The 23,598-nt window shown below is 42.8% G+C and overlaps 1 protein-coding gene across 4 annotated transcripts in view; it reads left to right on the forward strand.

The window, feature by feature from the left end:
- MAP2 (microtubule associated protein 2) overlaps nucleotides 1-23,598 on the forward strand; it is a 311,076-nt gene that overhangs the window by 174,662 nt on the left and 112,816 nt on the right. For 3 of the 4 annotated variants that reach the window (XM_083399684.1, XM_083399682.1, XM_083399685.1), the window contains one exon: nucleotides 8,202-8,274. The exons of the other annotated variant lie outside the window; for it this stretch is intronic. The gene's annotated coding sequence lies outside the window, so the exon portion shown is untranslated. The remainder of the gene's footprint in view (nucleotides 1-8,201; nucleotides 8,275-23,598) is intronic. 4 annotated transcript variants of the gene reach the window in all.

Here is a 23,598-nt window from a genome sequence, read left to right on the forward strand (position 1 = left end):
ATTGATGAAGATGGTAAGTTCAAGGTTGAGAACATGGCTTTTTAATTGGCTCCAGCATGCATATTTGGTCTTGCTGAGACTAACTGGTAGCAGTGAGATGTAATGGATAAAGTGTTGGCTTGGGGTACAAATCCTTCCTCAGGTACAATGTTCACTAACCTTAGGTAGACATTGTCTCTCTGTCTGACCTACCTCACAGGATTTAAAATACGATACTTGGAGTTCCTTTGAGGATAGGATAAATAAAAGATGTCTTATTTACCTCTTACGGTAACATGAAACAAATTAATATTCACTATGAAGGATTTCTGACAAAGTGTGAACATGTGAGAGTGTTGGAAAGAGTTTGAAGTTGCTGCTTGCTACTCTGACCCCAAATGAGACTGAAATGTCACTCAGACGTATGAATTCCTGCTTATATTAAAAAGAATTGTTTGGCCCTTTAATGCAAAATGTAGGTATGAATTAAATTATATAAATCAGATGATAAAATTTGGCAGATTGCAATGGTTTGATCCTAGTTGACATCTGCTGTCATTATGGGTGTGACGTGATAGATTTGATTTACTGCTTGTAACTCTCCTTGGAGAAAATCTGTAAATTTCTTATTTTCTAGTGTACATTAAGAATTGGGTAGATGTTAACAGGAGCCATTTTTTAAAGTGAGTATTCCTATGGCTGTCAAAATATTGCTGAGGAAGACTGATATCTGCCCAGCAGAGATTAAAATCAAAGTGAATCATTTATCATATGGGTGTGCCCCTGATACAGCATACCCTGCAACATTTCTCAAATGAAAATAGGAACATCTTCTTCTATGCTTTTTCCGCATTTGATGTCCTGCACACATAGACGTCATATACACATCGACATTGGTCACCAATAAATTTTAGCTGTAAGCTGCCTTGAGTTCCTGTCAGGGAAAAAGGCAGGAAAATAATAATAATAATAATAATAATAATAATAATAATAATAATAATAATAATACGACCCAGTTACCTGAGAGTAAGCCCCATTAAATACAGTGAGACTTCCTTCTGAGTAACCAGGGGAAGGCTCAATTTACAATAAAGGAATAAATACTCCCCGCATTTCCTTAAAAATGGCTGGCTGCGGAAGCATTGCAATTAAAGAATGTAAAGTGGATTGGTCATATTTTCTTTCAAAATTATAGGAAGGGCTTCATATGCCAGCTTCTCTATTTGGTGCAGGGATTTTATTTTCAGTATAAACAGGGCTCCGATTTTGCACCAGCACCAGCACCTGCGCGCGCACACACACACCATTTTTAATTGTTCTCTGAGATGTGGAGGGGAGGAAAAAGGAAAAGCAGGACATTCTGGGATAAAATCAGAAACTGACATAGCTTCCATAATTTCAGGACTGTCCCTGGAAAATCAGAACACTTAGTATGATACAGGTGTGGGGAACCTGTGGCCCTCCAGAAGTTGCTGATCTAAAACTCCCATCAGCTCTAGCAAAGCATGGCAAGGGAGCAGCTGGAGAGCCAACGGTTCCCCACAAATTCCCTAACCAACAATAGATGAAGAAGAGTCAATACTCTGCCCCAAAGCAGGTGCCTGGTGGGTTCTTTTAAGATGACACATAATCTCAGTGCTCTTCTGTGAACTTCCTCATGTGTATATAGGAACATATTGTGGAAGAAGGATACCAATGTAGTGCCCTCCAGATGCTGTGGGCAAATTCACATCATCCCTGACCATTGGCCATGCTGGCTGGTGCTGAGGACAGCATGTTGGCTGCTTCTCTTCTAGAACTTTAATGGGATTGCTGCTAGTGATAGAATTCCAGGTTTCCATTAGTCAGCGGCTTTTATCATCCAAGCTTCCAAGCATCTCAATTATTTCTTCATTCATTTATTGCATTTATAGCCTGCCTCTCCTTTTAGGAGCTCAAGGGAGCATTCACGACACTTTCCCCTCACTTCCAAAGGGTATAGGAATTGTACAGCTGGATATCCATACTATCAGCAGTAAAGGTCCAGGGTGACAATAAGCTTCAATCAAATTTGATGTGGCAGTCTCTATACCTGACCATTGCAGATGCTGGCTGGGGCTGATGGGAGTTGTAGTCCAAAACATCTAGAGGTCCCCACATTGCAGTGATACACACACACACACACACACACACCCCCCACATATAGCATATAGCATATAATACCCGGTTGACCTTGACCATGGCTTAGCTTGATGTCTGATTGAGCCCATGAGCCTGGGACTAGTAAGGCATGTGCATCAGCAGAGTAGTCTGTCTCTAGCATACCCACCTGTACAGGGGCTCAGGAAACATTGTAGTGCGCTTATGTTGCATAATCATGTGGTTGTGTGTTAGGAAAATAGATGCCCTATTTCAGTCCATATGATTTCTCACAGATCACACAGGTAGGTTGTTTCTGACCACATACATCTTGTTTATCTGTGCAGCCATAGGGAGTCATTGTGCAGTAACAGCCCAAGCTGTTTATACATGACAAAGGCCATATGCTCTCAGTGAATGTTAATGCTTTCACAGTTTGAAATGTTCTCAGAGTTGAAAAAGCATAGTCCTGATTATTGCTCCGCCTCCAGAAGACCCTGTGCAATAGGGGTAGGAATGCTGAGCTGATGGAAAATAAAACTAGAAAGCCAGCTATAACCCATGGTTTGCCGGCATATCCAGGCTTTCAGATTATAGGACTGAATTCAATTAAATCCTGTGCAGAGTAGACCCACTGAAATTAATGAACCTAAATTCAGTGAGTGTACTCTGAGTAGGACTAGCAGTGACCATCACCCATAGTTTGGGTTCCCAGTTGTGACTAGTGTGGACTATGGTGGTGTGACATGAGAGTTGAGCCATTGTTTCCTTTTGAAAAAGAAAGAACCAATGCGTTCTTTGAGCATGTAATACCTTCACTCCTAGCTTGCATCAGGTCCTGCACTTCTGCAGACTCTACGGTGATGTAGAGTGGAGAAACTCCAAATCAGCAACAGGGACTTTTTATTTTTGCACATTAGGCTCAGTCATACGTAAAAACCATTCACATTGATTTGGGATTGTATCCTAAGCTGTTCAGCTTGGTGGTAAACCGGGAAGTAGGAGAGAAGTCCCATGCTCTTGATTTTATTGGTCTCATAAAGTGTTGTAAGAATTTACAAGCACTCGTTGCATCATAAATTACAGATAATAAAATAGCAGGTGACACATCTTTCAAGCAGTGTATTAAAATTATTCCTCTTGGCAGGATCAGCAAAACAACCCTCAGACTCACCCCTGCCTGAGTGGCTACAAAGCAAAGCACGTTGTTATTTCAGAGAGATGTAATTTTAATGACAACTCTGCCATGCTGCTCTCTGCAGAGCATTTGTAAGTGCCCCACGTTAATTATAAGTTTCAACATCTTCCTCAGCTCCTCATTTATATCATGTGGGCAATAATTGCAAAGAACAAGCATAATTTATGCAACAATTATTACATTGGTTTGGATGGCAGTGACCGAACTCTCTCTGTGTGTGAAGCTGTTCTGTATTAATCTGATAGATTAAATTTTCTCTCATTGGAGTGTTTCTGCACTGTTGATCTCAAACCAGAAGTTAAAATCATAAGTAAAACTAAATCCTACGGAGTGTCAGATTTGACCTGAAGAGGGGCAGCGGGGAAACACAGCAATTTTTAAAGCATTGGTGAAACGGATGAGGACCGTGGTTCTCATTTTTACTTTCTTTCTTTGCAGACCACTTCAAAAGCGCAGGTGGTTTCAGTGGACCACTTAAAATAAAAATGTTCTTCACCCACAGCACAATCGGTATTGCATTATGAAAATCATAGGCCCTAAGTCAGGCCACTGAAAAGTGTCCCTGTACTTGGTAGAGTTTTAGGGAAAAATTAGTAGAGTCTACCAGTGTCATATTATGAAAATTCCCTCCCCCCACTGATCTCTGTTGTCAGAAGAAGAAGAAAAATTAAGTGCAGATATTCTCAACTGTTCTGCAAATCTTTCTGCATACTAAATGAATGGAACTCCCACATCACACTTCAAAAATCCCTGTTCTAGGGTATCCAGAGAAGCCTCTTGAAAATTGGCAGGGTGGTCAATGGGCTTTTTCTCCAATGACTATGGTTGTGAGTGGCTGCTGGAGTCCTCAGTTTCACTAATGCAGATTTTTGAAAGATTGCTTTTTGCTTCAGTGTTGACCTGTGTGCATATACTCTTTAATTGTTATTATTTTGTAGAATGCCCCTTACTGGAGCTATTCTCTGCCACTCTGCATGCCCTGCAGCATATCCAAATCTGCTCCAGGGGGAGGAAAGTCCCATTTCGCAAACAGAAGTCATTCTGCTTGCCTAATGAGTTTCTTAGTGCTACACTGTATACAGCCCATAATACCAGTTATTACCCCTTCACACATGGTAGCTTCTACATAAGCCTTATTCAGGTGTTCTCACCCCCCCGTCCCAGGTATAATAACACAAATGCGAGGAAGGAGGTGAGTCCACTAGCTCTGCCCCTCATTTCTGCCCCCCCCTGGGAGTTGGAGTGGTAGCCTCTGAAGTGGATATCTCCTTCTACTTGTGGGGGATCCTTGTGTAATTTGGCATACTGATCTTCCAGGAGTCTCTATTACATAGGGAGTCTACACAAGGACAGCAGGCTCCCCACTGCCTCCAGCAGTTCGCCTCCGACTAACGGAAAATGAGAAGGGTGGAACTGAGGATGGGGCAGAGCTAGCATGCTCATCCCATTCACACTCATGTGATTCTAATTGAATGGGGGATTAGAAAGTCTGGGTAGGGCTATAGTGTGTGTGTGTGTGTGTGTGTTCGCGTGCGCGTGCATGTGCATGTGCATGCATGCGCCAAACCTAAGAAACATTAGGAAAGAAAAATTTCTTCGGAGATTTATAGGGACATAAACACAATGAACTGCTTAAAAGAAAATGCATTAGTCCTGGCAGGTATTAGTCCTGGATGGTTTTGTTAATCCTGACATCTGTAGCAGCCCCATATTAGGTGAATGCTATGCCTGTAATATGTAAATTAGGTTTAATTAGCCTTCCATATAGCTTTAAGCCATTTAAAATCAGACCTGGCCTTGGGGGGAAGTTTACAAGTGTTAATTTGCTTGTTTCATTTCTTATAAAACAACTGGACCAAGCAAACCTAATCTTTTTCTTATTATCTGGATCATTTAGAAACTGCAGATCTTACAGTGTTTTGGATTATATCTGTGCCTAAGAGCCATCTCTTCAGCTAATAACTATTTATGCAGCTACTTGCTGTATCCCCTGAGCTAAACCATGTTGAATTATTTTTGCTGCAGTGGCACATCAGAAGGCATGGCAAGGCCGCTAATGCTGAAGGCACTCAGATGTCTCCACTGTATTGATCATTCTGCTGAGCCAGAGGAAGCTTAATTAATTTGTTTTAAAATTCCTCTGCATACCATGGATGGGTGTTACAAATCAATGTGAGCTACAGCCTCGATTCCAATCAGCTCATTATAATGCAGCTAATTACTGCATTGAGATGACTGGGGCCTTTTACTGGGGGGCTTTGCAGAAAGATGGCAGCAGCCTTGCTGTCATAATGTTTGTTATAATGCTTCCCCATTCAAGGCTCTCTGGGGAAAACAGCCTCCTCTTCCCCACGATGCACACAGGTTTGTTCTTGCCCTGAAAAACAGTACCCTCTCGCAGCATGAGCTGTTTGTGCCAATGCAAACCAGTTTTGAAATGTATAACAAACGAGAGATCACTGACAACATTTTGCATATTATATGACATGAGGTTGTTGCCAAGTGCTCACTTAGTAATCCTGGCTCTCTGTACCTGCATGAGACACACGTTTCCAAAATTGTGTTTGTCTGAGTCATGCTTTAGGTGCACACTTAGAATGATTTACATACACACCTAAAATCCATGATGTACGAAGCATGCTTTTTAGGAGGCTCCTCAACCCCCACCCACAAAAAAAAAAGCTAGCTTCAAAGTAAACATCACCATTTCCCAACAACATTAAACATATCAACTCTTCCAAGTCTGCAACCATACATTGGTTAAGAGGAGTTATTGCAAAGTGGTGTTTCATTGTCTAAGTGGAAGGTGATTGCTTTTTAAAATCTTGCTTACCTTCACAACATCCACGTGAGATTGCTTGTCCCTTTTTTGCAGAACTGATGTTGGGGGCGGGGATGTGTGAGCAAAGGCCACTCACTAAATCGGTAGTTGTGCAAAGAAGTTAGACCTTGACTCTCAGATATAAATCTTCAGTGTTTCTACTAGGGACCTTATGGTTTGCAGTGAGCTTTTTTTATTAGCTCACAGGCCTTCATTTCCCTTAGCATTCCTCTGGCTCTATCCTTTACCTCTTCACACATCCATGTTCTCCAGTAAGCCCTTGCTCCTTGCACACACATGCTGTTGCTTTTCCTCACGGTAGCTAAACTTTGCCACTGATGGAGAGAGGTCTGGTATGCATGGCCTGCTTTCAGACATACTCTCTGCACACCCCACACCCCCTTTGTACTTTATGGGTATAGGCAAGACTGTTGGGTCAAATGTGCATTCGCCCCAACAATATCTGAAAAAAATCAGTCTATTGTGATTATGTTGTTGTTTAGTCATTAAGTCGTGTCCGACTCTTCGTGACCCCATGGACCAGAGCACACCAGGCACTCCTGTCTTCCACTGCCTCTTGCAGTTTGGTCAAACTCACGTTAGTAGCTTCGAGAACACTGTCCAACCATCTCATCCTCTGTCGTCCCCTTCTCCTTGTGCCCTCAACCTTTCCCAACATCAGGGTCTTTTCCAGGGAGTCTTCTCTTCTCATGAGGTGGCCAAAGTATTGGAGCCTTAGCTTCACGGTCTGTCCTTCCAGTGAGCACTCAGGGCTGATTGCCTTAAGAATGGATACGTTTGATCTTCTTGCAGTCCATGGGACTCTCAAGAGTCTCCTCCAGCACCATAATTCAAAAGCATCAATTCTTTGGCGATCAGCCTTCTTTATGGTCCAACTCTCACTTCCATACATCACTACTGGGAAAACCATGGCTTTAACTATACGGACCTTTGTGGGTAAGGTGATGTCTCTGCTTTTTAAGACGCTATCTAGGTTTGCCATTGCCTTTCTCCCAAGGAGCAGGCGTCTTTTAATTTTGTGACTGCTGTCACCATCTGCAGTGATCATGGAGCCCAAGAAGTAAAATCTCTCACTGCCTCCATTTCTTCCCCTTCTATTTGCCAGAAGGTGATGGGCCCAGTGGCCATGATCTTTGTTTTTTTGATGTTGAGCTTCAGACCATATTTTGCGCTCTCCTCTTTCACCCTCATTAAAAGATTCTTTAATTCCTCCTCACTTTCTGCCATCAAGGTTGTGTCATCTGCATATCTGAGGTTGTTGATATTTCTTCCGGCGATCTTAATTCCGGCTTGGGATTCATCCAGCCCAGCCTTTCGCATGATGAATTCTGCATATGTTAAATAAGCAGGGAGACAATATACAGCCTTGTCGTACTCCTTTCCCAATTTTGAACCAATCAGTTGTTCCATATCCAGTTCTAACTGTAGCTTCTTGTCCCACATAGAGATTTCTCAGGAGACAGATGAGGTGATCAGGCACCCCCATTTCTTTAAGAACTTGCCATAGTTTGCTGTGATCGACACAGTCAAAGGCTTTTGCATAGTCAATGAAGCAGAAGTAGATGTCTTTCTGGAACTCTCTAGCTTTCTCCATAATCCAGCACATGTTTGCAATTTGGTCTCTGGTTCCTCTGCCCCTTCGATTATAGTGACTGACAAACAGAGAACACGTGTTACTAAAGCCCACCAACTTGTCTGTTATCCAATAAATCATATTTCTGATGAAGCAAACCCAAGTGGTTAAAGCCAAGCCAGCAAAAATACTCATCAAAAATACACAGAAATGGAGTCCAGGATGAAAATGACCTAGAGGCAAATCTGTAGAGTTGGAAGGAAACACAAGGGTCATCTAGTACAACCCCCTGCAATGCAATGCTATCTTTTGCCCAACATCGGGTTCGAATGCATAACCCTGAGATTCTCTACCAACTGAGCTGTATCCATTCAGCATATTGTCCAGATAATAATAAACATTTTGTAAATAACTTGTTTCTGAATGAAATGAAAAGTATCTGTTTTTCGCAGGAAATCTTTAGTCATTCAAATTTATCCATTCATTTACAGGCAACTGAGGCTTTTATTGGTGTCCTGAAAACGGAGTACAGGAACCTTCGATTGGTACTACCCATATAAATAGGTAACCCAGTTTATCATGCTATTGGTTTATTTTAAAACACTTCTTTATTTTATCCTCACAATTCAACTTGAGCATCTATTTTGCTCCCCAAGGAGACTTGCATCCACAGTATGGTCATTTAGGTTCCACACTAATTTATAGGCAAGTATCCAACAAAGTTGTCCCATTAGCTCAAAGTCCTCCACCTGTACTATGGAATGTCCTCTCCCTCTCCCTTTGTGCCCTTGTACGCTTCCAGTCTGTTATGGATATCCCCACCCCCAACCATCATCTGGAACAGATTTGGGGGGCACACATGGAGGGGAGAAGAAGTCCCATTTTACTGGCAGAAGTCCTTGTTATAACAGGATAAATTTGTTGGATGCAATCCTAGGCTAACAGATTTTAATGATCCACGTATTTTTAACCAATGGGCAGATTTGGTATGTCAAGTTCCTTATACTGCACTTTTGTCATGTTATATTTTAGCTATATTGTTGGGCACCCTGGAAAACAAAATTTATACTACAATTGTGGGATACAATGATATAAATAAACAATGTGTGCAAGAGTGAGTTGCACATATTAAACTCATAGAATAGTCCAAACAGTTCAAGACAACAAAACGGATCAGCAAGGAGTAGCATGTCAAAAAACAACCTCCAAACCAAGCTGCACTATAGCCATTACCTGGTTTAACTTTATTAATTCATTTATTTTTGGCAAATAAAAGCCTTGATTCCCCTGAAAGCAGCAGCTGGCTGCTTTCAACAACACCCCATGACCTTCCTGGGACAGAATGACCCGGTGGGAATGGAGTTAATGATAACTGACTCTCAACCTCATTTCGTTTCTCCTTGCCAGCAACAGAAATGTTTTGGGCACCAGAGTCCCCCCCCCCCCGAAAAAAGTGTCTTCAAAGCCTATGAGGAAGACTCAAGGCTATACTTTCAAGGAGATGAAGGAAAGACTATATGATTTTTGCTGCATATGCTTAAGACGTTTTCTTAGGACTGCAAACCTGTGCACACCTACTTGTGAGTAAGTCCCACTGAAATCACTAATACTCAGTGGTGGAGGAAAGGGGGTGTGGTGGGTGCGGTTCACCCCGGGTGTCATCCCTCAGGGGGGTGACATCGCGCCCCCCCCGCCGCTCGCTGTGGGCAGTGCCTTCCTGGGCCGCTTGATGCGGGTGGCACCCCCGGGACACACAGCATGTGTGCCGCTCTGGATGCCAGAGCAGCTAGCTCCTCATCTGCTGAGACTTTATCAGTACACGTCAGGACAGTAAGACCTAAAGATGTGTACCCCACTAGCAGACTGGGAAGCATAGTCATTTTAGTTATAAGTCCCAAAGATCTCAGAAGCCCCACTCCAGAAGAACTTGGCTGCCCCTGTTGAGATATGATAGGCACCCACTATGTGCACGTTCTGGAAGCAGTTGGAAGACATTCTTGTTTAAATGTATTTACCGGTAAATATATTCTTGTTTAAAATGTTTTTAATTGCTGTTAATTATCTTGATTCACCTTGATATGGTTGTTTAGAAGGAGATTACTAAATTGTAATAGGAACATGGGGTCATGAAGAGTCAGACACGACTAAACGACTAAACAACAACAAGAAGTAGGAATAATAATAATAATAATAATAATAATAATAATAATACTCAGGCAGTATCTTATATAAACCAAGATGGCAAATTATGAATAAAGATGAACCATTCATAACAAAATTGGACAGATACACATGACAACAGTTAACTTAAAATCTAGGACAAGTGCCAGGTAAATCTTTTCAGGATAGCAAGATGATTTAAGCATCCTCTCATAGCATGACAGTTTGACACAGTTAATATCTTTTGGGGAGTATTTTGGGTTTATTTATTTATTGCTTAACTTGCACATCTATTATGAAGGATTTAACTCTGCAGAGCAAAAGCATTGATGGAAGGGTATTTAGTGGGGGAAGTGGAATTAGAGTCTAATCAGTACGTGGGCCAGATATGTCCAACTTCATATTGAGTGGAGATTTCCTCAACATGTTCTGCTTAAGCTTGATTATAAAGCCTTTCAAGCCAGATATTTGCCTTTTAAATAGGGTTTAGAAGGTGTATGGGTATTACTGCACCATTATTTGTCCATGATACTGTGTGAAATACTTGTCTAGCTTTGAAATTCTTTACATCCTCGCCCCTCTCTGCCTGGCAGTTCTTGGTTCCCTCTAGACATCCTTCCTGTTGTGCATTCGGGCTGGTTTGTGCTGAGGATAGTAAAGGGAAAAGGTAAGGTAAAGGACCCCTGGATGATTAAGTCCAGTCAACAGCGATTATGGGCTTGTGGTGCTCATCTTGCTTCAGACTGAGGGAGTCAGCGTTTGTGCCCAGACAGCTTTTCCAGGTCATGCGGTCAGCATGACTAAACCACTTCTGGTGCAACAGAACACTGTGATGGAAACCAGAGTGCATGGAAATGATTTTTACCTTCACACCACAGCTCTACCTATTTATCTACTTGCACTGGTGTGCTTTTGAACTGCTAGGTTGACAGAAGCTGGGACAGAGCAACAGGAGCTCACCCTGTAAGGCAGATTCAAACTGCCAACCTTCTGATCAGCAAGCCCAAGAGGCTCAGTGGTTTAGACCACAGTGCCACCCACTTCCCAATAGTACTGGGGAGTGCTCTCCAATAGTAGTCTCCGCTCAGGATAGTACTGGGGTGCTTTCAGTACTGTTTGCTCCTGCAAAGGTTTTGAGGCAGACATACTGCTTCATTTCCAGTCAGTGAATGCTCTATATCTTCCTGCTAACCTACTCTTCAGCTCCTAACACATATGCAGTAATGACATTCTTAATCTTCCTCTTCTTCTTCTTCTTCTTCTTCTTCTTCTTCTTCTTCTTCTTCTTCTTCTCCTCCTCCTCCTCCTCCTCCTCCACCTCCTCCTCCTCCTTCTTGCAAAAGGGAGTTTGAACTGAAACCTATTTTTTATTTTTCAAAATGCCCCATAAATATCCACTTTTCTGGTCCAGAGAGCTTTTGGAAAGCAGAGGCCAGCCAGGAATCTGTTGGGGATGCTCTAGCAAGAAGCAGGAGGTTGGTCTAGATGACCAACAAGGCCTTCTCCAACTCTTTGATTCTGTGCAATATCCTAATTTTATTGCCAAATCTGTCTTGGATGGGCATACAAGGCAAAGGAAGATAGATAAATGCTCCTCATTCCTAATATGCAGTTGTTTATTATTATTATTATTATTATTATTCATTTAATTTCTATACCGCTTCATATTTTAAATAAAAAAAATCTGGTTTACAAGTTTCATGATGGAAGAAGTTACAGTTGCTAGACAACTCCTAGCCGTACATCTTTTAAGGCAGAGGTTGTCAACCCTGTTGTGTAGAGCAATTGTCTGATGCTATATAAGACAGTCCTTTGTATGAAAAGTCAAGATAACAGGGAGAATAAAAACCAGCCAAGAGTAGAAAGTTCAGGATCCCAGAGTTTGACCTGAAGTTTCAGGGTTTTAGCTTACCCCTTCCCCGGGGTCTTCAAGAGAAGCAGTGTCTGTTTTAGTCCATGAGCAACATTCCCTCAGTGGGTCCTGTTACCTGAGTGAATCCACCTCCTCCTTGTCATTGATACAGCTCCCTGTCCGCTTGCCATTTCCCTCTGGACCCAATTTGCATCACCAACCCAGAGGTCAAGACAAGCAGAGGCTGCTGCTGCTGTTTTTCCTTGTTTTTTCCACTGTTTACACAGAGGAGGCAGGTGAACAGGCAGTTAGAGCAAGAAAGAGCCACACCTATTGCAGGTGTCACACCTATCTTTTGAGCCTCAATAATGCTGTGTATAGCCCTGTTTTATAAAACCTTTGCACTCATTATAGCCTGAATACAGTAGTCAAGGTTGAACAGACAACACTGGTCATGTACACTGTCTCTACAGTCTACACACATGCAGTGCCAGAGATAAACATTTTAGCATGGGGACAAAAGTCTACGCTGTTGTCCCCCCCCCTGCAGATTCATGCCCCGTCGCCCCTGCCCCTGCACAGGCTTCCTTTTCTTGGTGGCGGCAGCAGCAGATGATGAAGGGGAGCTAGTCACCATCAGGCGAACTATCCCTCTTCGGCTGCTGAGCCACCACTACTGTCCAATTGGCTGTGTCCAAGCAGATCAAAGGGCGACTGGGTCCTACTTCTCCAGGTCCAAGGAAACAGGGTGTCCCTGGACTTTACCAGCTCCCATTCCCAGCCTTGACCACAGGACTGCCCCACCCCTTCTGAGCACCCAGGACTCAGCTTCCAAAGCAGCTTCCAAAGGGAAGCAGCTTCCAAAGTCTCTTTTATGTCTACACCTTGCATGGGACGTGTCTATTGTTCTGAGTGTAAAGGAGACACTCCTCAATCCTGTCCTGTGCTGAACAGGTCGCCCCAGGCAGGGGTAGGGGGAATCAAGAGTCAAGTCCTGCAAGGCAAGCTGATATGACCCCTGCTGACCTATTTTTGTGGGGGCTTCCTGGAGAAGCATCTTTGTGTCTCATTCCATGCAAGCTTCCTTCTTCCCCCACCAGTGAGAGGGTAGATATAGGTCAGCTTAGGGCTAGCTGGGGGAGGCAAGACTGCCTCTTTGCTCTTCTCTTCCATTCTCTGTTCCATCCTTTTTGTCATCTCCCTAACCTGCTGTCTGGCACTACACAGGTCACTTCAACTAAAGACTCACAAAGATTTAGTGCATATGTTTATGTTTTAGCGTCCTGTGATTAGGATAAGGCTGATAGGCATTCTCTAATTTTGCAACCTATGTTGACAGACAAACTCAGTCTAGTGCCCAGAATTCTTTGAGAGAAAGAATGTGCTTTAAAAGGTGCATGTAGCCTAGGACTAATCTAAACGCTGAGCAATCTGTTTCACTATGCATTAGACTGTCTATGGTTTTATGCTTTTAGAAGCAAATCAGTGTCTTTCCAATAAACTATGAGCCAACTGAATTTTTTGGGTTTGATGTAGGGGAAGGAAAATCATCCTCAAAATGTGATGTATTGCATTAATAAAACGCTTCCAAATTTGTTCTACTTTGGTTGTATACTGCTCAAAGAGAGCTACTACCAGCCAGCAGCATTGTCAGATATATGATACTTCTAAAATAAACTGGTAAGTATGCAAGAAGCAGCAGGCTTATATTTTTATTATTATTAAAATCATTACCGATTTCCCTAGCCAGTCTTAATCTGTCATGCTGCCGCCCCACAAATGCAAATTGTATTTCATTCTTAAGTCAACATACATTTACATGATGAATAAACAGAATTACATGGGTGAAAAATAGATGCAAAGTGACCCTGAATGGGCCGGTTCTTGCTAAATGTGGAGCATGACCAGATTAGAGAGGGCTCTGCTGTCTTTAGTAGCTGAGTTGTAGGGAGAAAGTGCAATGTTCGTACATACATTTAAATAAATAAACATTTAAATGAACAGTGACCTTCTGTCTGAGAATAAAATCTTTTTTCATTCTTTCCTCCCCTCGGTGGGAAACATGACAATGTTAATTAATCCCTGGAGAATTATTTCATACAAGCACTGTTCTGAGCAAAGGAAGTCTTCTGAGGTTGTATGAATGCCAGCCCCACAGTCAAAGTGCTGCCAAAAGAAAATTCACAATGCTTTGTCAGTGTTTGACCTGGTAAAGCTTTCATATTCAAAGGAAAATTGTTTTCAGATCTTCTCCAAAACTGTAAATTGTAAAGCTTTGGAGTGATAGATAATGTCAATTGTATGATATATATTAATATTAATGCTGGTCGGCCACATTCTTGGACTGAAAGACAAACTAGCACAGAGGCTGGTGTTTTTCTGTGTAATTGCCTGTAGCACTGTTTGCTGTTTAGCACCAGTGCCATGGCTTGAAGGAGGGAAATTTCATGAAATGTGATATTAAAAGGAAATAGGGTTTAAAAAAATCATTAGTATATGCAATCATTAGCATATGCAACTTGAATATGAACTTCCAACCTATCTGTTAACAAACTCAGGAACAAAACTAGTTGAGCCAACGTATTTTTAAATACCACGACACACTCCTCTGGGGATGCAGTAAAAATGAATAGTGGGAACCTATTTCTCTTCCTCAACCTGGGTAGCTCCTGTCATTTTATGATGTACATACTACAGGTTCCTCATTGATACAAGCAGGAATTGGCCAAACTGATGTGAAGTGTCTCCACCCTTATTCAGTCCACCCAGGCAGCTTTCCAATCTTGCCAGCCAACTCCCTTAAGAGCATCACCCAGGCAGCACAGAAGTAGCTAAATTGAGGCTTCTGTAAAACTGTATACAACCCCAAAGCAAAACTTTGGAATATTCTTAAATAATGGGGAAGGTTTAATCAGGCTAAAAGGGACATAAATCCAGTCATTTTGGGAAATGTTGTTATTCATTGATGTCATTACCGCTGCTATATGGCTTACTACTGCTTTTGCTTTCATGTGTTTTTGTGTGCTTATGTGCTATATTTTATCTTTTTACGTATCCTGCTATGGGTACCTTTGGGTGAAGGGCAAGTAATAATTACAACTAATAAATAAATTAATGTATAATATATTTTTTTATCAATGCACATTTAGATGTTCTAGGTTAAAAGAAAGCTAGAGCAGAGTAGTTGAGTTGGGGAGCATTAATTTAACCTTTGTTTTCAAGACTGAAGTCTCTGCTTTTACTTCACCGAGGCTATGCTGTTCAAACACACCGAGACATCCTCATAGAAATAGAGGTACAACCGAGCATCACACACTCAGTAGCAAACATATTTTGCCAGAGTTTCACCAGACACGCTTCCATTGAGTTTCAGATATTATTCTGATGTGTCAAATACAATTTTGTAGTGGCCCAGTTAACTATGTCATCTATATGAAGATGACTAAAAAGGAAAAAAAACTAGAACAGGGGAATGAGGCATGGTCTTCAAGAAATATTTGCATTGCTGTTGTTTCTGATAGCACCTGAACAAAGGGAAGTGATCCGATGCTTGTAAAGTGGCTTGGATCTGAATACTGGATAAACTCTCTGAATTTGGTCTCTGATCCAAAGACAAGGTGAGCAGGTAGGAGGGAAATCTGTAGAAAGATTGCTAGCTATCCTATGTGGCTTCCATACCATAGTGAGATGTCCAATTTGGCCTCAGTGACACATGCATTAGTTATAGCCCGTTTGGATTACTGTACATGGGGCTACCTTTGAAAAGTGGTCGGAAAATTCAGCTGGTTCAAAGAGCTGCAGCTGGATTGCTGACTGGTGCTGGTTATAGGACTCATAGGACTCCTTTGCTAGAACAGCTCCACTGGCATAAAAATTTATTTAAAATAAAAAAATTATTTAGGAAAAAATAGAAAAGCTGTTTCCAGGCACAATTTACTGGCTTTGACCTATAAAGCCCTACACAGCTTAGAGCCAAGATATCTGAAAGACCATGTTCCCTCATACCTAAGTTTTGAGATCTTTGGGGATGCCCTTCTCTTGGTCACACAGGCACATGTGGCAGAGGACTTCCCCGGTGGGACTCGCTTCCTAGAGAACTTAGACTGGCTCCCTCCTTGCTGTCCTTCCAACAGCAGGTGAATACTTTCTTATTTCAACAGGCTTTTGGAAACTGACGGCTTTTAATGAAAGTGTGTGTATTTCTATCATTGCTTAATTGTTTTTAATTCTTTTTTCTATGTTCTTAGCAGTTCTTATTTTAATCTGTAAAGTGCCTTAGTCCCATCAGGGAAAAAGGCAGGGAATAATAATAATAATAATAATAATAATAATAATAATAATAAATAAAGCAGTCAGGTGGTATTTAAACTACTTTGTTAATCTTCAGCACAATCACTGAGAAGTTGTTGAAAGAAGTTGAAGGCTTACTCAACTTTAATTCCATTAATTGACAGGAGATCAGGCTAGTGATAATAATAATGCAAATTAATAGATTGACTCATCATCCACTCCTGCAAACATGTCTAAAATTGGGACACAGACTGTGTTTAGCCTGGGATTATACAGTCAGAGTTGGCACCAGCTGCTGCAAGTTCCTTACTGAACATCAGAATTCAATAAAAGCTGGGACTAGGCGAGGAAATTCTCCTCCCTTTGACATAGTTAAGAGGGTGCTTGATTCTGCCTCTGAATAGATTTTTATATCACATATTGAGTGTGGAGAGGGCAAAAGAATGCTTGGCTTCTAAGGACCGGATTCGGCATCAGAGATGTCTGCTGTTCATATGTCTGCCCTAATCACATAGACATGCCCGACTCCCCACTTTATAAGTTATTAATGGCCTCGGACTAAAACGTAGCTGAATACAGTCCATTGCTTTCTATGTGGAGTGTACATGCAGGGATGGGGAAGAGCCATGATGCTCTGCGTGTTACAGGACAGACATACTTGGAGATGACTGACTCATTCATATGGGAAAGGAGCTCTTGCATCTTCCCACCGCTGATCCAAAGAAATGAACGAGGGAGGACAAATTCCATGGCTTGAAACCATTCTGTGAGCTTGGAAGAGTTGCTTCAGTGGCCTCATGCTACTTGCTGAGCCAATGAGTGCTTTTTCTGATAAGAGGTATTGTTGTTTTGAAGTCTTTTTGAGAGCAAATATCTTTTCTAGCTTTGTATATTTCAAACACACAAACAGTACTATATGGGTGACTGTGTGTACTTGACACTGTGTACTTACTGGTTGTTTAAGGTAAGTGTCATATAACAATTTTTATTGTAAGAGCTTTAATATTTTTCAAAATAGTCGCTTAAAGAAAAACCGGATAGCTGTTGGACTAATAATTAGCCTACACAGCTTATTGCCCTGTTTACACTGATGGGGGTGTTGTCCCTTAAATCTCTGGCCAACATCTATAATGGCTCTCCAGGCATTACAAATACTCATTTTGGGAGTAGTCCTTAGTAATTTAAAATACCGTTTCTACCTTATTTCTTCACATATCATTGGTCATATCTGTTAATTAAAGCTTTCATGTTGTACTATTCACTACCATTCTATGAATTCATTTTACAAAGCTGAATGCATAATGATTAGCAAAAAGAAGAGAATCCTAAATATATCATGCTTCTTGGGTTATTTTTAGACATGTGCACCCACATACCGCTGGTACCCTCATTGCCTTTGGGAGCTGAAAACCCCATCTGTAGATTTCGGATTAGATCCTTGTGTTAATGGTGTTTTTGTTAGTATGAAAGAAACATGCGTGCATATGAAAACTCATTGTGTGTCAGTACTGGCTGAAGCTGTTCTGACAGCTAAATATTTTCCAGGAGAAACCATTCAGCAAAATAAAATCTGTCAAGGCATTTCTGCTGCCATGGACCGCTGAACGTTATGGTGATGGTGAAAATACTGCAATGCACCAAGTGTGTGCTAGAACTAGCTCTCACTTAAAGGTTAGAAGAAGATATTACCTCTCCTCCCCCTCCCCAGCATGTAGGCGGTATTTTAATCAAGTTCTCATGGTAACAAACATAGCAATTTGAAAGTGCTGGAACCAACAGAAAATTGGCCTCCCCCCCCCTTCCTGTGCTTGAGGTGGGGGTGTTAAATCAATACAACTGCAGGGTTATTTGTTATTGCAAGACCTCTAATGCTGGAAGAATGCCAAAAAAGGATGTTTTATGTTAGTGAATTCGGAAAACAGACACTCCAAAATCTACCTTTCTGGAAAAAGGAGCCCAAAAGTGTATGATTCAAACACATTTTGAGTAGGGATGCTCCCCCCCCCCCCCTTCTGAGTTAGTAGTCATGATTTTCTTTGCTTTCCACCATGTTGCCAGCTTGCATTTTCTGGAATTTGTCGAGATACTACTGCAGTGGTAATGTGCATGCTTAGATTCTTTTTTAAAAAAATAAAATCCTTCTTTTTGTCTTTGACATCTTGCATGTAAATTTCATTTAAAGTTGTGCAAGAGGAGCAATTATTCTGAAATGTCACTGCACTCTGCTCTCCTTTGAAGTTGACATGTTTTTCCTTTAACTCAGGATGTTGTTGTGTGTACCAGTACTGGGGTCCATGCATGCCCTTTTTACACACACACACACACACGCTTTTGGCTAGCAGGAAGAGGAAGGTGATCCAGCTTGCTTTCAAACTGCAACTTCTTTCCTTGTAGGGAAGGAGAATTCAGTGTGTATCATTTACTAGATCAGGCCCCATAAGAGGTAAATTGATGTATGCCAGAATACAGAGTATTGGTGTAATCTAGTCTAATAATAATAATAATAATAATAATAATAATAATAATAATAAATGTTATTTATATCCCGCCCTCCCCAGCCAAAGCCGGGCTCAGGGTGGCTAACAACAATAAAACAGTACAACAGTACAACACAACACTCTAAAATCATTTATTATAAAATTAATTCAATCAAACCAATGGCAACCATTGGGCCAGAGCTCTGCGAAGATTGCCAAAGGAGGGAGTCAGGCTGTGCCCTGGCCAAAGGCCTGGTGGAACAGCTCTGTTTTGCATGCCCTGCGGAAAGATGTCAAGTCCCGCAGGGCCCTAGTCTCTTGTGACAGAGTGTTCCACCAGATCGGAGCCACAGCCGAAAAAGCCCTGGCTCTAGTTGAGGCCAACCTAACCTTTCTGTGGCCTGGGACCTTCAAGATGTTTTTATTTGAAGACCGTAAGTTTCTCTGTGGGACATACCAGGAGAGGCGGTCCCGTAGGTACGAGGGTCCTAGGCCGTATAGGGCTTTAAAGGTTAAAACCAGCACCTTAAACCTGATCCTGCACTCCATCGGGAGCCAGTGCAGCTGGTATAGCACTGGGTGAATGTGATCTCGCAGCGAGGACCCCGTAAGGAATCTTGCTGCAGCATTCTGCACCCGCTGGAGTTTCTGGGTCAGTCTCAAGGGCAGCCCCACGTAGAGCGAGTTACAATAATCCAGTCTGGAGGTGACCGTCGCGTGGATCACAGTGGCTAGGTCAGGGCGAGAGAGATAAGGAGCCAACTGCTTAGCTTGGCGGAGATGGAAAAATGTCGCCTTTGTTATAGCTGCAATCTGCGCCTCCATGGAAAGGGAGGTGTCGAAGATTACACCCAAACTCTTAACGGACGGTGCTGGCACTAATTGCGCCCCTGCAAGAGATGGGAGTTTCCCACCCAATCCCATATCGTCCCGTCCCAGCCACAGGACCTCTGTCTTCGAAGGATTTAGCTTCAACCGGCTCCCACGTAACCATCTAGCCACAGCTTCCAAACATCTGGTCAGTGTGTCTGGGGCCGAGTCAGGATGGCCATCCATCAACAGATAGAGTTGGGTGTCATCAGCATACTGATGGCAACCCAGCCCAAAACTCCGGACAAGCTGGGCGAGGGGGCGCATAAAGATGTTGAAAAGCATCGGGGAGAGTATCGCACCCTGAGGTACTCCTCACACCAAGGAGTGGCACAATGACAATTCTCCCCCAAGCGCCACCCTCTGTCCTCGACCAGAGAGAAACGAGCGCAGCTGTTGAAGGACTGTGCCCTGGATCCCCATGTCGGCAATGCGGTGGTCCAGGAGTTCGTGATCGACCATGTCGAAAGCTGCTGACAGATCTAGAAGAATCAGCAGCCCCGACCCGCCTCGATCCAGCTGTCTACGAAGATCATCTGTTAGGGCAACCAGAGCCATCTCGGTCCCATGACCAGCGCGGAAGGCGGACTGGAATGGATCCAGAGCCAATGTTTCATCCAGAAACCCACCAAGCTGTTCAGCAACCACTCTCTCAATCACCTTACCCAGGAATGGAAGATTCGAAACCGGGCGGTAATTGGTTAGAGCTAAGGGATCTAATGATGTTTTCTTTAAGAGCGGGCGCAGCACTGCCTCCTTCAGTTCCCCTGGGAATGTCCCCGTGCCAAGGGACAAATTGATGATATCCCCTAGGAGGGCCCGCACCTCATCTGGACACGCTCTAATCAGCCAAGACGGGCACAGGTCGAGATGAAAGGGGTGGGCTTTCCAGCTCGGAGGAGTCTGTCCACATCAGCTGGGGATATCCGGTTGAAGTGGTCCAATACTGGACCTGAGGACAGTCGAGGGGCCTCCAGTTCCTTTATTGTATCCAAATTGGCAGGGAGGTCATGGCAGAGCAACAAGACCTTCTCTGCTTCCAGTGGATTTGCATGTTAATGCATATCCCCAGCCACATTCTGGTGCATGTAGTCATGCATAAATACAATTTTTATGTGGGACTAGAATTGGAGCAGGGTCCAGCTATGCATAAGAACGAAATAAAAGTGGTATCAGTAGTCATATCAGCAGGATGTATGACTAGATCGGTGCCTTTTTAGGCTTCCAGTTGCAGTTCCTGGCCCCATTTGGTACCCCAACTCCCCTCAATGCAATTCTGGGCTGCATCAATAGGAGTATAGCATCTAGATCAAGGGAAGTAATAGTGCCACTGTATTCTGCTCTGGTCAGACCTCATCTGGAGTACTGTGTCCAGTTCTGGGCACCACAGTTCAAGAAGGACACTGACAAACTGGAAGGACACTGCCCAGAGGAGGGCAACCAAAATGGTCAAAGGCCTGGAAATGATGCCTTATGAGGAATGGCTAAGGGAGCTGGGCATGTTTAGCCTGGAGAAGAGGAGGTTAAGGGGTGATATGATAGCCATGTTCAAATATATAAAAGGATGTCACATAGAGGAGGGAGAAAGGTTGTTTTCTGCTGCTCCAGAGAAGCGGACACGGAGCAATGGATCCAAACTACAAGAAAGAAGATTCCACCTAAACATTAGGAAGAACTTCCTGACAGTAAGAGCTGGTCGACAGTGGAATTTGCTGCCAAGGAGTGTGGTGGAGTCTCCTTCTTTGGAGGTCTTTAAGCAGAGGCTTGACAACCATATGTCAGGAGTGGTCTGATGGTGTTTCCTGCTTGGCAGGGGGTTGGACTCGATGGCCCTTGTGGTCTCTTCCAACTCTATGATTCTATGATTCTATGAAATAAAAATATTTTTTCTCTCCTGCCGGTGGGTTGAAGGAGAGTAGCAACGAGAAACGCATTCATGGGGAGGAGTGTTAGTGAGGAACGCAACATAAACAGCCTTGTCATCCTCTTCCACAGTAACCTATCACCTTCCGCTACACATGACCTCTATATCTTCCTCTACACATGATCACTGAAATGCAGGATAGCATCACTTATGGCCCTCCTTCCCCAAACTCCTCCCAAACACATTGTGTAAACAACAACGGCCTACCAACAAAATCTACCACAGCTGATTGTCCCAGGAGGCATCCAACAGAATTAGGAACAGTGTTACTAAAGTCCACCAAATTCACCCAGTCACTATCACCCTAGGGAGCACCTGCTCCCCATCCCATCCTGTGTCACACCCAGGGAGGGCCAGCCTTTTGCTCGGAAGGCATCTGGCAACTTTCTCCTATCATACAGGCTCTCACCCTGTATGTTAACATATGAGAGTGCTGGAGGTGAAATAGTTAAACAAGTTACCCAATCAGAACCTAGGGGGGTGGAGTCCGAGGGACTATAAAACCAGCTTTGGGAGGGGCGAAGGGGGAGTTCGTTGGGAGTTGGGTGGTTGGTTGGGGTGGGACGGAATTGGGATAGAGTCTGGGGGTAGGTTCAGTTAGCGTAGCGAAATAAGCTGAGTCAGGAACAGATAGGAGCTAGGAAGACAAGTAAATATCTGAGAGGTGGTTTAGGGAGTGAGAGCAGATAGCGGAGGTTATAGGTCTGGATAGGCAGCCCATGATTGTAATTGACTGAGACCGTTTATGAAACCACATGCTTGTTAAACTGCTATAAATAAGCAGAAGTTTATGTTCCAATTTAACCCTGACTGGATTCAGTATTGTACCAGGTAGGGTCTGGGTGGTGGCAGTGAGAAATAAAGTGCTGGCACAGGGATCAATAGACGGTGAAGCGTCCAGGGACCCTGTGTGATCGCCATAGCCACTCCCAGGGACTTCACCAGCCCCCCCCCCCAAATCCTGCTGTTTCCCCTGAAGCAGCTTCATTCTTAAGGACTTGTTGGCACACTTCTGCCTGAAGACTCTAGGAGTTTTACTCATTTTCTTGCAGATGGAATGGTACAGATAGAAATTTAAAAGCACAGGGCTGCTTTTCTTTACAAACTGCACTGCAGTGTCACTTTTATGGTTGACAACTCCTTGAGGTCACATAGGTGAGAATGATTACAAGTAGAACTTACTTTGCAGGGTAATGAATCAGTCCTGGACATGGAAATAAAAACATGCCCAATTTAAACTGATTTCAGATCTAACAGAAGACTACAATGATCCATTTAAATAATTCCTACCGTCTTTGGCCTACAACGTGACTTTGGGTGCACTTCTAGCAGTTGCCATAGCTACTGTGAAGAGTCCTTCATTGTCAGTGTGGTAAAACGTTTTGTTATCTCTTAATACTCATGGAGTAAAATGTGACTCCACACATCCCACTTGTAATGCATTTCATTAATAATGGGTTCATATACCTCAACTAAAAATATTATATTATTTACACAATGTGGTAGATTGTGTTTTAAGGAATACTTGCTTTTATTTGTTTAGAGGGCCTGGTTTAACAATATGCCATTCTTCACCATGCAACTGTTTATTTAGGATGCAAGTTTATGATGATTAACGTTTAATACTCAGAGGTTGAGGTAACGGTTTTTACAGCAGAAGTCTAGCAGCAATAATTAGCAAGTCATTAAAAAGAAAATTCCAATTTCAGGGACTTGCTTGAGAAGGCAAAAAGACTTTGCTGCCTAAAAAAATACGAAAGCAAGTGCATGGTTACTGACCCAGTCATGTCAGTCTGAGAATCTGAAGGAAACCCGACTGATAAGAGTTTTGAAGTCTGAATACAGCCTTTTCATTCAACTCAGTTAGCAGAGGGTATGAATCATCTCTCAAACAGAGACAGTCCCTTTGGGTCAGAGCTGAGGTCATTGAAGGGACAGACTGCTTTCCTTAAGTGAATAAGGAAATGCACAAGACTTCATTCTGTGCCCTGCAGCATCCATTTTGATACATATGTTATTAGTATACAACATCCCATTAAGGATGCAAGTTAGAGCTTCTGGATACATATGTAAGGGCCTTCTGAAATTACTTTTTAGACAGAATGTCTGCCGCTCTGTTCATCTTGCTTTTCTCTGGGCAAAATTGTTTTTCCTCTAATGCCCTAAAAATAATTTCCGCCAGTGCCCCGTCTTTCTGTTTATATGCCTAGCCGTTTCTTGTTGTGGTGTCTTTCATAAGGGTAGCAAAGCAAGAGTAGCTTTTCCACAGCACATTTTGCTGTGGATGAAGCCCTTCTTGTGTGTTTGTCCTAAAC

Source organism: Podarcis tiliguerta (assembly GCF_965153285.1).
Source record: "Podarcis tiliguerta genome assembly, chromosome: 1".
Classification (NCBI taxonomy): domain Eukaryota; kingdom Metazoa; phylum Chordata; class Lepidosauria; order Squamata; family Lacertidae; genus Podarcis; species Podarcis tiliguerta.